We start from the raw sequence: 9,929 nt of genomic DNA, 5'->3' as shown, positions 1-9,929 counted from the left end.
TAAAAGCAGTCGTGACGATAAAGGTTTCATGGTATCTAAGATTGTGGCGTTCTCCCTGTCAATGATGTGGTTCATTTCTTGAGCATGCTCTGCCAGCGGGTTGGATGAGGTGCGACATTTGTTGACGTCGTTCTTGTGCTCTCTTAATCTTCTTTTGAAATCGCCTGATTCGCCAATGTATGATGCATCGCAGTTTTTTCAGGGGATTTTGTACACCACTCCGGGGAAACGTGGGCGCTCCAGACTCATTATCCGGACTCATTATCTGTGTTCTCTAACTGCGCCTACGGAATCACAGGCACTGCGCATATTCAAGTTATTGGTAACACAAAACGCCTGTTTAGTATGGTAGAGAGACGGTGAGCAGATGGTTCCTGACAATCACAAAGTGTACAAGGGAGGAGAAAGCCTCAAGGTGCTTGCCCAGATGGATACAAGTCCTCTGTCGAAGCGTTGCCAAACACCCTGAGGCTTTCCCTCCCTTGTTCACCTTCTATATGGTATCGTTAGTTTGAGTGCATGTGCACACAGGAATTCATTTAAATGAGGTTACAGATACCTCGGCAAAGGCATTTCGAAAACTCCCCCCCCCCCCCCCCCCCCCTCACCTCTGCCCCATCATCATTCTTCTCACAACCTGCGCATATATCACGGCGGCTAGATTTCGCGGGTATATGCTATTGGATTTGAAGCCCCAGCGCTGACTTCCTCTACCGACTACCAGCATCTCCTGTTCCCCTGGAGCAGTAAAGAATTGCAATCCCGCAAGCCTGAGGTTTCTTTAACTCGACTGCGTTGTCGCACACCTCTATTAAACTTCCACCTGCATAGATCTGGTCTGGCGGCCTCCCCTTTGTGACCGTTCTGTGCTGAAAACGAAACGATCGATCACTCTCGTTCTCCTTCCGCCGCTACTCTGTTTTAAGGATGCGCCTTCTAAAAAAACACGTTTCAGCAGCCCCGTCTGGGTTCGTCTATTAAGGTTGTTCCTTTCCCTCGAAGCTTTTACGACTGGGCACAGCAAAAGTAATGCGCACTCCACCATTCAAAACTTACTTTTAGAAACTAACCAGCTGTCATCCTGAAACATCTCTGAATTCTTACATCTCTCTGCTCGAGCACAAAATCCAGCCGTATTCAAACCATCAGATACTTTTCACAAAGCGCCCTCATCCCATATTCAGTCACCCACCTCACAGGAACCGAATTGTTCTTATTTTAATCAGCCAACTTTCACTCAAATCTTTTCATGAAAAACGTGTCTGGTGGATGGATATGCATAGGGCACAAGGAAAATTAAACAAGAGGTTGAAATTATTGAAAAAGAGCGTTATCGCGCAGCTCTTTGCGGGCAAGAGAGGAACAAGTGCCATGGGGAAGACACCGACAAATAGTGGCGTAGGAATGTAAAGAGCTGAAGCTGAGCCAAACCGCATTGATAGCATTTTTTCTCAAGAAAACGAAAACATTAAGAAATCTTTCTTCGAGTACTACCATTCGCATTGCATGATGTCAACTTGAACACATTTGAAGTAGTCTTCTAGCGGCAATGCCACGGCTAGAACATTAGCGGAGACAAAAAAAAAAAACAATAGAATTGCCAATAGCACAATCTGAGGTTGAACGGCCCTATCAGTAACGTGCAGCAGCGGGTTAAGAAAATGCAGGTTCCTCCAGCAACCAAAACTTCCTTTTTTAAATTGCACACCGGAACGCTACAGTTTAAGAAGTTACTTGAGGGAAATGGCTTAGTTTTACCGTAGGGATCACATTGTCTTATTTGCAAGGAACCAGAGGTGGAAGCCGTGTTTTTTTTTTTGTTTTTTTTTGCATTGCCTGGAAGGGGTTTAGTTTCAGGTTGGTTGCAAAGAACAATAAAAAAAAATTCCGTTAGACACGTGTATGTGCACCTGCCCATGCATAGACAACGAGGATGGTGTACATTTTTATTCAATAAAGCTAACGGGCCTCCACAATGTATTCTTTTCCAGTAAACCCTCTTTTGGTGTTTTGTCATGCTAGGTAAAATCCGGCAGCGACAAAAAAAAAAAAAAACGGCAACGGCCGAGTGGAGACGTCAGCGCGTAGCACCAAAGAGGAGTTGGTTCGAATCCCAGTGATCCATACTTTCTTTTTTTCATTTTCTTTTCGCGAGTTTTCCAATGGTGTGGACGGGCGGAAACGGGACAGACAAAAATTTCCGGACAATTAAGGAAGGCGAAAATGTATCTGTTAAATGCATTCCAGCAATAAAACGCCTATGAGGATCTCCCAATTGCCGCCTGTGTCTTGGCCAATCCCCCGCAGTGTGTACGTGCCCCATTTACCCCACGAGAAGAACAACTACTACTGCGTGCACGAGCAGTGCTGTAGCACGAGTCGATGACGTGATCTTGGACGAGCACGCTTCACCGAAACACGACGACGTGAATAGCGCGAGGCACAATTAAGTCGGATGTTTGGACGCGATACCTTTCTCGCCTCACAGTTGCCAGCAGCAGTTTTGCCGGGCGCACAGAACACAAGGGCGCCTGCAGTCACCGCTAAGGCCAGCGGACAGAACAGACGGCCGTTGGAGCAGCAACGACAGTGGCAGAATGGCTCTCAGCGCGGTTTACCTGGAACGGAAGACCAGGAAGCGAGCGAAGAGACAAGACAGCTGGGAGAGGAGGACGAAAGGGAAGAAGGAAGAAATAAAAAGAAGAAAGAGGAGCGCCGCAGGGAGGCCCCGTTGGGGAAGACGATATAGACACTCGAGAGATAAAGCGGAAAAGCGTTGGCAAATAACCAAAGGGTGGAGTGCGGGTGGAGAGGGGGAGCGTGCGCTACGCGGAGACGCACAACCAACCGTACAATGCGTATTACAGCGGCGTAGCTGCTAGTGTTGTTCTCCTGCGGCGTGTGTGTGATGAGCAGCCCGGTTCTCATGTCTTGCTCTCGGCGGACTCGCACACACATACGCGGGAATCAATGTTTGCTTCCGATGCCCAAACAGACACGGCCTATACGAGGGCAGTGCGGCGTTTCGAATCGTCGCGGACAGCGGTCTCGCGTTCCGCTCAGCGTGCAGTTGGCGCCGCGTTGTACACGTACAGTGTGCGTTGCGTACGTATACGTATATATACGTACGTAGTGCATCGTCTTGCGCCAGCAGGGCCGTCTTTTCTCCAAGTGAAGCAGGGCCGCCAGCCACCGCACTCCGCTGAAAGCACGCAATATTTTGCCCCTCCGCTTCCTCCACATCTGAGCGTCTAAAAACATACTGCCCGTTCTCTCTCCTTCTCTCTATCTGTCTATATCAATATACTTTCTTCTTATGAGAAAGACGAAATTTCGCCCTGCCATGCCTCGTTTATCCTCTCACTCTCGCGCGCACGCACTTCAGCGCAGTGTCTTCCCTCCCCATTCTTTTTTTTTTTTTCTCGTTTTTTTTTATTATTTACTCCCCGTTTTCTTGCATCGGTTCTGCGTCTTACACACTGCCCTTTTTAGCAGCGATTCCGCCGCTGTGGTTTCGAGTGAACAAACGGCGCTCCTGCGGTCTAACGGACGGAAGACTTGGAGTGGCCGGTGCGGACGACAGCGCTTATCCACCCTTGTTACTTTTTTCTGCCTTTCTTTCCTTGCTTTCCGCTGTTATTGTTTCTCCAATCCTTCCGTTTCGCTCCCCCCTCCGTTGCGCTGCTCTTCCTGTCATTATTGTTATTACTATTAGTATTATTATTGAGTTCCTCTTTGTGCCTTCTTCTTACACTGTATTATACCGTTCTTTGTCTGGCGCAGGTTCTTGCCGGACCGACGAAGCCCGCCCTCGGGTGCATGCTGCGCTGCTGGTCGATGGGCCGTCGTTATTCTCATAGGGATTTATGAATATCGAGTTGTGTACCAACTGCGGAGCCATCTGCGCAAGTGCGCTGCGCAACCAGCGCTGGCGGTTGGTCGTCGTCTGCTTCCCGTTTCGTTTTCCGTTCTCCCGCGGTACTCTTTCTTTTTTTTGTTTCGTTCTCTTTTCATCTCTCTATTTCTCTTCGCTGGGATACCGCTGCCATTTTTTTTTTTTTTTTTTACAGGCGCGCGTGTCGGCTGCGGCCGCAAACAACTGCCTCTTTTAATATCGTCTGCGTCTAAATCCCCTCCGGAATGGGGCCCCCAGCCGACAAACAGTGACACAATCTAGTCGCTGTTTTTTTTTCCTCCGCAAGGCCGGAAGCCAAAAGAAAAAAGAAATCGGGGATTGTTTTTAACCGCTGGAAGAAATAATCTCGTTTTTTTTTCTTCTGTGGTTTAGGGGGAGGAGGAAGGTGGGGGAGCTTACGAAACGCGGAAATTTATAACCGAGTTGTATGCGTGAAATTTATCACATTACGCGGTCGCTTTACAGCGATAGCTGGTATTAGCTCTTACCCTGGTTTTGCGGCGTCATTGTTGGCGTTGGCCTCCTCAAAGTAAGCATCCATGCTGATTGGACAACATGGAGTGACGTCACGCATGACATCACTACAACTCGCCATGGCAAAGCGAAGACGTATAATAAGGAAAAGGAAAAGACACAAACGAAGGAAAATAAAAAAAAACTAATTCTTCGCCTGTCATTCGCCGGCTAACGCTGAAAAACATTCTGTCCCGTGAATTTTCCTCTTTTTGTCTTTCTCATGCCGTTCACTACCGGTTGTGTATGGTTCGCTTTCAAGTTGAATTCGACGGCAGCACATTCACTAGTGACGACACTCTGGTGCAATAGTGACATCATTATCAGAAGCTTGATCGTCAGCAGAATAACAACGGATGTGCAATCATAGTCCATAGTATCGAGATAGAGCCCAATGAGTCTGATTTGGGGCTATGCTGTGCTGCTGGCTCGTTCTGTACCGCCAGCATTTCAAATCCCTTGACGGTGAGAGGAATTCTTGTCCTCACCTCTCCGAACGTTAAGCCTTTCACGGCTGCTACAAGAGCCCCACTAATCGGCTGAGAAAAATATTTTTAGAGCTAGGCTTACTGCATGAATCAGCGAAAGTTGTTATAACTTTGGTTTATTCCTTTATCCCTCATACCCTCCAGTTTGCTCCCTATCTCCACTTTGCAACTTGCCCACCGTGGCTGGTTTGGGCCGTGACACTGAATTAAATTCTGTTAATTAAGATACATTAAATAGTCTAAGTAATTAAGGTCTTACGGCTAACGCTGGAGATTCCCCGGTAGAAAGCAGGACTATTTGGTTAAACCTAAGCTATAACAGCTTTCTCTGTAAACAAACAAAAAATAGCCTTGGTTTGGTTTGGTTTGGTTTGGTTTATTGGGGTATAACGTCCCAAAGCAACTCAGGCTATGAGGGACGCCGTAGTGAAGGGCTCCGGAAATTTCGACCACCTGGGGTTCTTTAACGTGCACTGACATCGCACAGTACACGGGCCTCTAGAATTTCGTCTTCATCGAAATGCAGCTTGGGCTCTTTAGTTTTGACAAAGGTTCTACAGTACTTTTCAGCATAAAAAAGAACGCCTAGTTGGCGCTCGAATATGCAGTGCAGTACAGATTCTATTCCAGATCGTGAAATTGCCACTTGAAATCAATGGCTATTCTCTTTGCGCGCTGGACTTGAATAAACACTGCTGAGGGTTTTGGAGGGAAAACTTCCCCGGGATACCAACTGATCAATCTTTGGGTATATTTTGAAGAAACTTGGTTGAAATCCTGACCACTTATTTTCAGTGTCGAACTGGATTCTGGAGCATGTTACGCATAATAGAAAATAGAAGTGAGCAGGGTTGTTTAGAAAAACTACAATCACACTCCTCTGATTATTTCGCGCTCCACGGTATTAGGAATTACAGGAGAGGGGTGCTGCGCAGTCAGTTTCCGAAATTTAAACTTTTTAATCCGTCAGAGACGATCGCTTATATGTGAATTACTCGGCTTCAAGAGCGCGGATCGCAATAGAACTTTTGAAATGCGTGCTTTAACAGTCCAAAAATTGAAAATTACGATAATCTGAGAACCTATTTTTTAACCGAAATCCAGCGTTCGCATTGCGTGCCCTCTTATGCGCCCACGGTAAAACTATCGTAGAAGGTCAAAATTTGCGTCTATCACCCGCACTAAATGCGTGTTCATTGTTGGTATGCTAATGAGCTAGTTGTAAATTGTAGGTTGTGAGGTTTAGCGTCCCGAAGCTACGCATTGGTTATGACTAATGAGGGACGGCGTAGTGAAGGACTTCGTATTAAGTTAGGCTACCTGTGATTTTTTTAACGTGCGCTGACGTCGCACAGCAGACTGGCATTTTTTTTTTTTTTTTGCATTTCGCATCCCTCTAAACTAGGGGTGTGCGAATATTTGAAATTTTCGAATATAATTCGAATATTATATTTTTACTATTCGTATTCGATTCGAAATCCAAGTATTCGTATTGTTTCGAATATTCGACCCGACGCGAATATTCGTACCCAGCCGAATATTCTATTGCGAGCACCGGCGTTCATATCGGTCCGCAAGTCCTATCGACAGAGACATAACAACATGGTGGCGCCCAGAGCAAATATGAAATAAAGATTTAACTCTGCGAAAGGGTTAGGACACAAGGGAGACACATTCACGACACTTGGAAGCGCGCTTCTAAGTGTCGAAGCTGCGCTTCTAAGTGCCGTTAATGTTTCTTCCTTGTGTCCTAACCATTTCGCGCAGTTAAATCTTTATTTCAGAAATGAACCAACTAGCCCGGCAAATCCTTTTGCCCAGAGGCAAGTGAGAGGGCATTTTTGTGGCTGGAGAAGTCGCTTCAGCTAGAAGGGAACTAACTACTTCTGCCTGACCATGTGGAGCAGCCGGTTTTCCTTCACGACAACCTTTTATGTTCCACTCCTCTAAGAATAATGTTCGAGACTTTGATACATTTTGTGCAGCCACATACATCTTATGTGTTCATTTCATCACTCATAGTTGAACTGTGATGTTCTTGGATGTTCAAATAATGTTTTATAGTGGTTAAATACGTCTGTCCTTGATTATTCGATATTCGATTCGATATTCGGAACCAAGTATTCGTATTCGATTCGTATTCGAAAAAATTTATATTCGCACACCCCTACTCTAAACGCAGCCGGGATCGAACCCGCCACCTAAGGATCAGCAGCCGGACGCCAGAGCCACTGAACCACAGCGGTGGGTTACTTTCACCACTAGCTAGCACCGCCAAAGAAAGGCATACAGAAGCGCTGGTTCCACTCGGACGGTGCGTCGAAATTAAATACGGAAATACAAAAAAAAAAAAGAAACGCGCTCCGGAAACCGACCTGAGTTTGGGCGGCTTCTATTTTCCAGCACTCTGCGCTTATCAATACGCACCGAAGACCCCGCAAAGGCAGCCGTAACTCTCGGCCTCAGCGTCCGCCAGGCGGTTGCACCTCGCAGCGACGGAGGTGAATGAAGCGTTGTCACTCCAGCGATCTCCAAAGCCACGGTAGCTTGAAGAGCCCACGTATCGCAAGTTGTAGTGGAGAGACGGTACTGCCGCCCACCTAGGCCGTGTTGACAGCCATATCACGCCACGTAGCGCCCCGTATTGTCACACTCAGATGATATCTGCTCGATAATGGCAGGTTTTTGTGGACAAGCCAGCGTTATCTCAAAGGAGCTCCGGCGTTTCCAGTGTAGGTATCTGGACCCTGCTCCTCTGTTTCCTGTGCGCGAAAGGACTCCCACGTTTCCTGAGCACGACACATCGCGTCTTTAGCTACTTCGTCGCTTCAACCGACTACACCCGCCGGCCTGGGATGTACGTTCTGAAAATAAAAGCAAATGTGTAGTACAACACATTTGGAAAATACAGATTTTTTGAGTTGCGAAAGCGCTTCTAGCCGCGCTCCAGCAGTGTGTATGTGCGTGTGAAGCCAGTGAGTGTCAAGTGTAACTGGCTCAGTGGACACCTCAATCGCGCTGTGAGCAGGCGGTGGAGTCCACGTATACAAATGGAGGCAGTCATGCGCCTTTCCTTATTCAAAACCAGTGGAAGGTTAGACTCCGTTGATTTTGAGGAAGGTATAGGAACAGGCTCCCTGGGTCACTGGACACCTCAATCGCACTTTGAGCTACATGGCGGTGGTGTTCACTTGAAATAAACCGTGCTTTCGCAGTATATTTCGTGCTGAGCAATACTAAGCCGCCAACCATATTTTTTTTTATAGACAGACAGTGGTCAGTGAACTTTAATTGCTTCTTTTGATTCTATTCTGTATGGGGCGACTAAAACCAGTTTTTTTTTTTTGATAGCTAGCAGCTAGACAGAGTGCTCATCATTTATTTACTGGTTAATTATATCTGCAACTGTTGATACTGTTAGAGCCGCCTAAATTTCAGTAACTTACGACTCACACTTATTATAGCAGCTGTAACGCTTGACCTATACCCGCACGGCGCTCCGACTTCTAGCCATTTCATACAATATACGTAACTGCAAAAATGAAGCACTGATAGCTTTGAGAAGACTAGTCCCGCCAGTACTGGCACTGTGGGGCTCTGCAAACGGAATTGCTAAGCCTCCTCAGTAATAAAAATGAAAATGATAAAATTGATATCAAAGCAGATTCGGTTTAAGCGTGAAATCAGCTGCGACATGTTTCGCTTCGTTTTCACAGCTCGAATAATTCCAACGCGCTGGAAAGACCTTGTGGCGCCTTTCTACTGGATTGGAGCATCGTGGTCTCGATGTAAGCTTTCCAGATAACAAAAGCGGCCTCCATGCACCGATAATTCCTCGTCACGTAGAAAAACACCAGTACGCGAGAGCTACGGGTCTGGCAGGTACCCTGCAAGACTAGCCCCTTGACAGACCGAAGGGCTTTTGATGGACAGAGCCGTCCGCATACTAATTATGCGCATGATGTCATCATAAATGAGAATAAAACAAAACTAAACAAAAAAACTTTAGCAAGGCAATGTGTGGCCAGGATTCTATGTCGGCTGTGACGGAGATTTCGACATCCGCACAGCTTTCGGCTAGTCTGTTCTCTTTACTGGTGGCTAAGAAGACGACATGGAGTAAGGAAGCCGCAAAGAAATTTCGTATAATCGTGCCAGCCTTAGGGAACCATTCTCTGTTCCTTATCTAGCCACTGCCTTATCGGAAGGATCACGTGACAGCAGTAACCAATGCAACGGCGTTACAAAAAAAAAAAAAAGGTTGTACGCTGAGCTCCTATCGATCGCGCGGGGCTCGCGACAGGCGTGGCGCCATACGGAGAGTAGATGTGCACATATCAGGTGTTGCAGGGCATGCGAATTGAGACCCGTAACTTTTAAGAACACCGACGAACACGTCGGCCGGTTAAGACTAGTCCTCGCACGTTAGACTTAACCAGGATATATATACAAGTTGAACGCGCACCAGTCGGAAGACTGAGCATTACCCACATGCTGCCAAGCCCACGACCCCTCATTTCGAAAGGCGCTACCGCGCGACCCTTTAATCGGAGCTTTTCCAAGTTCGGCTCGGGCGCTCCGAGCGGCGAGAGGCGAGCGCGACTGAGCCCGCTGCGTCCGTCGCGCTTCGGCGACTCTTTGACGCCAGGCCGCCCTCCCTCTCGTCTCTGTGCCAAGGGAGAGAGAATAGCCCGGGAGCACAGGGCTGGGAGAGAGGGAAGACGGGAGATAGTGAGAGAAAGACGTGTGTAAACGGGAGCTGGCCCTGTGGGCGTCCGTCGTTCATCAGCGTAAGCGATACGCCACCGCCGCCGCGGCCCCAAACAGCCGCATTGTCGGCGCGAACCCTTTACGGTCCTTCAGCGCAAAGACGCGTCGCCATGGCAACGATCACTCTTCTATGCCTCCGCTTTGTCGTCCTCGTGTGTCCGTGTTTCTTTTCGGTCTTTCTTTTGGATTTGTTTGTTTGCTTGCTTCTTTTTCTCTCTGATGACCTCTGGAGACTGCAGCAG

General features: G+C 47.5%; 1 protein-coding gene across 3 annotated transcripts in view; it reads right to left on the bottom strand.

The window, feature by feature from the left end:
- nolo (ADAMTS-like no long nerve cord) overlaps positions 1–9,929 on the bottom strand; it is a 294,779-nt gene that overhangs the window by 151,998 nt on the left and 132,852 nt on the right. The gene's annotated exons all lie outside the window — the stretch shown is intronic.

Source organism: Amblyomma mixtum, chromosome 5 (assembly GCF_055824585.1).
Source record: "Amblyomma mixtum isolate Tamu chromosome 5, ASM5582458v1, whole genome shotgun sequence".
Classification (NCBI taxonomy): Eukaryota; Metazoa; Arthropoda; class Arachnida; order Ixodida; family Ixodidae; genus Amblyomma; species Amblyomma mixtum.
This window is presented reverse-complemented; position numbering and strand designations above follow the sequence as displayed.